This window comes from Lathyrus oleraceus, chromosome 4 (assembly GCF_024323335.1).
Source record: "Lathyrus oleraceus cultivar Zhongwan6 chromosome 4, CAAS_Psat_ZW6_1.0, whole genome shotgun sequence".
Lineage (NCBI taxonomy): Eukaryota > Viridiplantae > Streptophyta > Magnoliopsida > Fabales > Fabaceae > Lathyrus > Lathyrus oleraceus.
In genome coordinates this window covers 52221952-52230369 of record NC_066582.1, presented here as the reverse complement: position 1 = coordinate 52230369, position 8418 = coordinate 52221952, and the positions used below count along the sequence as shown (strand labels likewise).

Sequence of the window (8418 nt, the reverse complement as noted above, 5' to 3'; positions counted from 1 at the left end):
TTATTCACCCAAGACCTATCCCAATACAGTTTTAAGCATGAAAGATCATACATAATCATTTATATATAGTATTCAACTTATAAGGCTGTGATTTTCATTATAATTAATCATCAATTCAAATAAAACCATCATGATGTTTATTAATTCAAAACATATATTCGTGAACCTCAAAAATTAGAATTAGACACATGGATCCGCACGAAATTCAACAACTAACAAAACACAAAAACATATTTACATCGCAACAATCTAGAGAGCTTTTGCTCAAAGCATATCAAGATTCAAATCCCTCAACAATGGAGAAAAAAGGAAAGGGGTTAAGTATTCCCCTATATCCTTCATGTTTAAACACTCATATCATGAACAATCTCCCCTACCTCGAATTCGGGAAAACTTAAAGTTTTGACTATAGAGATTCTCTCTTCTCCTTCCAAAAGCTCTCCTAGGATTTCTCTTCTCTTGCTTATTTTCACCAAAACCACGTACTAATCAAATTCTCTCTCAACTTTTCTATTTAAGTAAATAAAACCTAATTCTTTTTTATTTTAATTAAATTTGAAAACTCCCCTCAACTCTCACTAATTCCACCCACCTCTCTATTTTAGTAAAAACTTTGTTTTTCTCCCCAAAGCACAAAATCTCGTTTCCTCCATTATTTTAAATAAATAAAATTATAATATTTACTACCCACATTCATACAAATAATTAAAACAATTGAATAACTCAAAAACACTCCAACACTCAATTAAAAATAACACAAAAAACAAAATAAAAAATTGGGGTAATACATTTGACGCATTAGAGAAGTTTGCATGACACCACTACAATAACTAGAAGCATGCTTACACTGGCATCATTCTGGCTTTGGGTGGAACGGTTGTACTTTATAAGTTTACACATGGATCATTGTGAAGAAAAAAATACATAAGTATACTTCCGAAATTATGGTGAAAGTATATTTTCAGGCCTTTATTTTTACAAAGAGAAGGTGTGGCTCACTTACGCATGAATTTGGTGTATTTGAGGTGCGTTTGAAAATATACTCTCGTATTCGTAGGGGTATTTTCAAATTTTTATAGGGTGTTTCTCCATCACTTATGGTGGGCGAAATAACCCCCTTATCATTTGTATTGGGTCTCCGTATATGTTGGATCGATCTTACACCATTAAATGAGAGTAATATTTTATTTTCATTGAAAACAGTGAGGAATCCAGCTAATCTAATATATATATATATATATATATATATATATATATATATATATATATATATATATATATATATATATATATATATATATATATATATATATATATATATATATATATATATATATATATATATATATGTCGGTTAACGGTCTAAATAGTTAAGACTTAATTCATCTCAAATTCATTCCCTTTTATCTAAGGCATTGTAAGATCTTGTGTTGGGGGTCTATTACAAAATATGAATAAGAAGAATATGAAAACGGTATGATGAAAGTTGCACAAGATTAATTCTATAGTGTGTGTTTACACTAAGCTTTAGGTTTAATTCGCTCCCACCAATTTAAATCAATTGGATGCAAATGGATAATCCAACGAATCTCCTTCAAGAGACTTTGGAAACCAATCACACATTCACACTAAGCATATCGATCAAATATATTTTATCAAATAAAGTTCTCTCATTTATTCTCGTGCACTAAAAAATAAAAGAATGACTTAGATATTGTTTTTGGCACTTGAAATATGGTCATTTTCGTGTATTATTTCAGTTTGCACAATATATCTGTTTATAGAGAAATTTATGCCACTTGGTGAAGAGAAACATCATTTGAATTATTGGATATTTGCAACAGGTATATTGTATTACCGTTTAAAAATTGACTGAAACATTACATTGCTCTAACGGTTCGAGTCTGCGTCCAAGTGTTCATTTGTCCCTAGTGGTTCAAGTTTGATTCCTACAAATTGCAACTTTTTGCAACATTTTTATATTTCAAAATAAAAACAATATAAAACAAAAAAAAACTTTCAATAGGATTCGAACCCAAGACATCAAAATTATCATTAATTATTTCGACTGTTGTCATTATTCACAATGGCTCATTTCTCAAAACATCATATTCATTATATTTTGGAAATTCTCCAATAGGTATAAAGTCATTTCACATAGAAACCAAGATATATTCTCTAATTTCTACTTCTCATTATACTCATATTTAATCTTTAATTGACTTGAGCATTGGAGTGTTAACCATGCATATTTGTCTTGCACCGCCATAACAGAGATCAACACCACTGGTTCAAGAGGTTCAATTTACCAACAACGTCTATTTATGATTGTTGAACGAAACTGTAGCACCGTCTGTGAGAAGAGGAAAGAGCAGAGATGGTAAATCAATAGTCATGTCTAGGATCCCTAGTCCATCTCCTTAACCAATCGTCCACTGTTATCATCGATCAAAAAAATTTACGACAATCGTGTCATCTAGCGCTTGTGTTTCACCAGATTGCCTTCTGCTCATGGCAAACACTAGTGTGAAGTGAAACGGATATCAATTAGAGCAAGGAATGCTAGATGAGGGCAACTGCTCTAGAGGGGGTGAATAGATACTCAGTTAAAATTTTATAATTTAAAAATGTTTTCTATGGTTTTGAGAAAGCAATTCCAAATCAAAAACTCGTCTATCCAAACTCGTTATCGAAAGGACCGGATATGCGTCTAAACTGTAATGTGATAAGTTTAATACAATGCCAAGATGATAATTAAAATCAATAAGATTTTCTAAAAATATGTTTGAACTTTATAACACTTTGTTAAGCTATTTCCAATGAAATAAGTTGACAAAATTGACTTGAGCAATTTGTCAAACACTTGGTGTGGAATGATCACCAAGCAGAATTTCTCTATGTGTTGATAATTAATGGAATCCAATTATAATTGTTAGATTCCAATTCTCTTCACAAAAACTATTTGAAAAATAGTCCAACACTTAGAAATTTTCTACAATTAACTATTGCAAACTTAATTCAAAACAATATCAAATGAAAAGTAGAGAGAGAGAGTGAGAGAGAGAGAGAGAGAGGAGAGAGAGGGAGAGAGAGAGAGAGAGAGAGAGAAGATTTGTTTAGGCATTTTCCCAATCGACCTCGCTATGGGTACCTCTGCCCCCAATTCCAAACGGGTATTAAGATAGTTTCTATAACCTTTTGCAAAATGTTTTACAAGAGAAGAAATAGATATGCAACCCCTCAAATTCATTATTTGATGTTTATCATATCTTATTCTCTCCCCTTGATCTTAAGCAAGATCAAGTAACCCAAGAACTCTGATTGATCCTCCAGTTACCGCTACTCCATTGATAGACATCATCGTTCTTCAAGGCTTTCTCTCGGCTGAATCCAATCTCAAAACTCTTATTTAAAAAAAAATCTATCCCGATCTTGGAGGGGAAATCCTAATTGGTTTTATCAATGAAACCCCCAAAGATTCTCAATCCAAATAAGATTTTACAAACCCTAACTTGGACGTTGTCACTCTCAATCTAGATCATTCAACAAGAATGTTTATATGTAAATGTTGAATGTATGCTAAGAAGAAGAACGAATATGAAGAGCAATCTTTGTATCTTCATGTTTCAATCATGTGAAATAAGATCATGAATGTATTTATATGTGTGTGAGAAAAAGGAGATGTAATAGAAAATTTGTGCAAAGAATAACAAACTTTTTCATCAAAAGGAAGTTACGAGTCACCTATAGACCTTCATGCGTCTATGCATGAAGGCCAGAGAGAAATAATTTGTGAAAACATGACTTATGCATCGACCTCTGAAGCCATGTGTCGACTCATAGAAGAAGAAAAATTCTTTTATGCGTTGACATGTAGCATGGGTGAGTCGAATCATACTTTCCAAAGAGCTTTCTTAAAAAAAATTGGTCTTTATGCATCAACATATAGCAGCCATGAGTCGAAGCATGTTGAGTAAAAAAAATGTGGCTTTCATGAGTCGGCCTATAAAATTCATTTTTACACAAAACCTTGTTTTTAACTTAGGAATTGACTTAAGATGGATAAGAATGATTCTAGGATGATTATGCACTTCTAGTCATGAAAATGCACACCTAGATCAAGAGGATATCGTTCAATATACACAAAGCACTCAAATACTAAGTGACTTAGTTTTTACATCAACCAAAACATACTACTAGAAGAGAAATGCACTTACAAGGAATTCTAGATTGCAAGATATATGGAACTCCGAACTTCGATCTGCCTTGGTGAAAATAATAGCAAGCGAATACATGATGGTCAAAGGGACTTTGTATGAAATAGGTTTGTATATGCCTTTGTTGAAGTGCTCGGGAAAAGCATAAGTCAATTACACTCTTCTAGAGGTACATGAAGAAATAGTTGGACAACATCTAAGAGCTAGAGCATTGGACAAGAAAATTCAGAGGGTCGGGTACTTCTGGATGACTATGGTCTGGGATGCCTAAAAATATGTGAGAAGTGTGACAAATGCCAAAGGCATGAAGATGTTTTTAATGCCCCTTCACTGAATTGCATGTACTCATATCACCATGGTCATTCTTACAATGTGGAATGGATATCCTCGACTCATTCGCCTTAGCATAGGGGCATCTCAAGTACTTTATCGTAGTTGTAGACTATTTCACTAAGTGGATCAGTAATGAGGGGTTGTCAAACATCACCGCACCAAAAATCTTAAAGCTCTTCAAAAGGAACGTGTTGTCCCGGTTTGGGTTTCCTCAAGCCATTGTAACAGAAAATGGAACAAAATCATCGACAAAAGATTAAAAAAGTACTTTTAAAAGAATTGAAGATCAATTAATACTTTGCATCAGTGGAGCATCCGTAAACGAGCGGTCAGACTGAAGGGGCCAATCAGATGATAGTAAGAGTTTTTAAATGAAGACTAGAGGGAGCCAATGGCAACTAGGAAAATGAAATGTCGCATGTCATATGGGCTAACCGTACCACCCCCTAGTCCACCATGGGGAAAATCCTTTTCGGCTAACGTATGGGTGGAAGTTGTCATCCCAGTAGAGATCGAAGAGTTGAGTTAAAGGACAACTAAGCCATTGCCAACAGAAGATAATGGGAAGGACGTTAGAGAAGAATTCTACCTTTTGGAAGAAAAGAGAATGGTGTCCGCCTTTACCAGCATTGTCTTCAAGCAGATCATGGCCTTCGGGTATATCTGTTGCGTCTGACCATAAAAATTCCAAACCGAGGACTTGGTGCTTTGGAGAGCTGATATGGGAGGGAATAATTCCCGAGATGGAAAAATAGTAGCAAATTGCGAAGGATCCTACCGTGTGCAGGCCAACATCGAAAGGGGAGCATACTTCTTAGAATCCTTCGAAGGAGAATACGTACCGAGGACGTGGAACGCCGCCAAACTAAAGTGATATTATAGTTAAATATTTTTTTTATCGGTTCATTTCCATACTTCAATATAATAAACTCACTTCATTATGAATGTAAGTACTTGTCTGTTATTTTTCCTCTATTGCATTCTTTTCTATTTATCTCTCTTTATGACCCCAAAGAGGAAGCAAAGATTATACACATTTATGTGTAGACAAAGAATACACGCATTTCTGCATATACAAAGATTACACACATTTTTGCATAGACAAAGATTACACGTACTTATGCGTGCTCGATACAGACTACACATGTTTTTGCACATCTGATACGGCTTAAACGCATTTCGCGTAGCTGGCGCAAGCCCTTTGGATCTAGCCAATCCAAGGGTGTTAGGCGGTGGAGTCTGGAGACGTCCACCTCGATCCGAGTCATACCTAGGAGGAAGGGACGGGGATCCTACCTTTGGTCAGGGAAGGGTCTTCTGCGATGTCGGGCGTTGTATATAGATATGATCGCATCTCGTCGGTATCGCCAGTTCCGAGCTCCCTGTGGGGAATACAAACAATACATTAATACATCAAATTCTAAATACAACATGCAAACAAATGCATAAAGCAAGCAAGCACAACAAATAAGCGGTAAATAAAATATTAATTAATACATTAAAAAAATAGCTTACAATGAGCCAATATCAAACAAAGGAGAAAGATTCATGGAAAACCCGGATATCAGGCACAAGAGACTCCAACTGGGGCAAGAGATTGTGAAAGACATCTTCTTTCAAGTCATCATTTGAGAGATCTTGCAGTTGGTTACTTAAATTTGTCCGCTCTTCCTAGAGAACCCCCAACTTCATCCAAACAACTATGTAACCTTGAGCAACCTTGAGCTTCATCCAAACGACTATGCAAACCCTAAACCCTAAATCCTAAGCTTCATCCAAACGACTACGCAACCTTGAGCAGTCCCTTTCAAAAGTGGAAACTTTCGCCTCTTCCAGAGGTTAATGTGCCTTAGAATCCTTGACCCCTTTGGAAGAGGCACCGGGAAACATAAGTTCCTTATGCTTGGCTGCAAGCTTATTCAGGAATGAAGCCACCCGAAACACCTAGTAGGTTGATTTTGTCAACATGTTCGATTTGTCGACTGCAGAAAGCTTGGGAATTTTTGTGTAAACCTCAGAAAACACATAGTCATTTATCTCTTCCGCAATTCAAGGAAAGCGAACAATCAACACAGGGGGAAGTAGAGAGGAATGTCTCCCGGGTGGATGCTCGGAGCAGACCCAGAATCTTTTGACCTCTTTGTCTTTGCAAGACTTCCCAGGATGGTCACATTTCCCCAATCCATTTTAGCAGGTCGTGTGTGGTTCTTCTTACTCCAATTATCCAAATATGTCAGCATGACGAAAGAGACTCGAGCATCTACGTAGGCGTAACCTTGATGGCTGAGGAATTTTTCTCTTTGAGGTCATCTGAGAAAGAGAAATATAATCAGCCAACAAGAAGTAATGTGAGGTCACAAACCACAAACAAAATAAAATAAAGAAGGTACCAAAAAAATTATCCTCTCCTCAACAAATCTTTCCTCAACAATAACTCGACAATGTATCTCAAAATCAAAGATGGAAAGCAACATATCTTTCATAGCCTACTCCGCATCAGTAAGAGCGTTGTACAAGATGGATTAATCTAATGCTTTCCTGGAGAAATGGTCTGGAGACCAGAATCGCCTCCTTCGTTCGATGCAAAAGATTGATTCCGCGAAAGGGGTGGGAACAATGCATAACTCATTGTGGCCAAGATGGGAGCGGGAGTAGCCAAGAAATATTTATTTTTGAAATACTTCTAGATCTTCTTGTAAACCTGAAAAACTTTATTTTCTAAGTGACGTAGAAAAACAAGTTCATACTCGTCGTCTCCGCGGGAGATAGAATTAACTTTGAAGAGGTGGAAGAAGACGTTGTGGAGATCGAATTCATAACCCCTTAATACTCATGCCAGTATTCGAAAGCCCTCACGAAGCCCTAAGCACACGGATGAAGTTCTGAGGGAGGGATGTAAACGTGGTCTAATACTTCTTTCTCGAAGGAAGTCGATAGAAGACGAACATCCGGCTTGTGAAAAATGCAGTAGTATAAGGGAATGAAGCACCCCTCAAACTCATCACACACCTATTTATCATCAAGCATCAGTGAGATGACTCATACAGTAGGGGACCCCACCTCAAAGGAAGTTGCTGCCACATTTTCCTTGTGTTTGTTAGAATAATGTGTCTCTAAGTATTCGGGGTGTACCCATGACTCGACTTCTATGATTGGCGCCGCTAGAGCGATCTACAAAGTTCATAGGCTGGAGCAAAAGAGTCGATGACCAAACCCATAAAAAGGGAGCTAAACAAAGAGTGGCAGAAGGACGAAAAGAGGTTTTGAAGGCAAAACTTGTCTTTTATAAAAAGTTAGCTAGAAATCAACTGATCAGATCAAAGATGAGGCGCATATCCAACCGATGTGAATGCACCGCCCCGTCAAGCTAAACGAAGAGCTGGAGGTACTTGAGTACCTTAAGTAGGGGAATCATTTTTTGATCACCTGCATAACTAGGATGACTCATTGAAAGTAGATAGTGAAACATTTAGGTGATAACAAAGCACTTAATGCTTATGTTCCCCACTGCTTTTTCAATTGACTCCAAGCGTTTCAGTTCTAGCTCACACTAGACAACATATTGAAGGTTTGCCAAAATCGCTAAAGGCTTCTTCGGCTCTCTCAGTACCCCGCAAAGTCTTGGAGGAAACTGTTTTGGGTAAGTCAAATGCCCAAATAACTAAGGCCTAATTCATCTCAAATCTACTCCACTTGACTCATGGTATAAAGTGTTTTCACACAAAAAAAAAAGTACATTCTCTGATCTCCATTTTTCATTATACTCATCTTAAATCTTAAACTGACTTAGGTGTTGGAGTGTTATTCATGTAGGTCCACCCTACAACGTCATAATGGAGATCAACACAATCAGTTCAAGAGTTTCAGT

General features: G+C 36.5%; 1 long non-coding RNA gene across 2 annotated transcripts; it reads right to left on the bottom strand.

Annotated features, from left to right (window-relative positions):
* Positions 1-5566: 5566 nt before the first annotated feature.
* LOC127073232 (uncharacterized) lies at positions 5567-8143 on the bottom strand. Of its 2 annotated transcripts, XR_007785702.1 has the most exons (3): positions 6941-8074; positions 6066-6860; positions 5567-5932 (listed from the first exon to the last, which is right to left on the bottom strand). It is a non-coding gene; the product is annotated as an uncharacterized LOC127073232 (long non-coding RNA). The 2 variants fall into 2 exon arrangements; XR_007785701.1 differs by having other exon boundaries at positions 6066-8143.
* Positions 8144-8418: the final 275 nt, after the last annotated feature.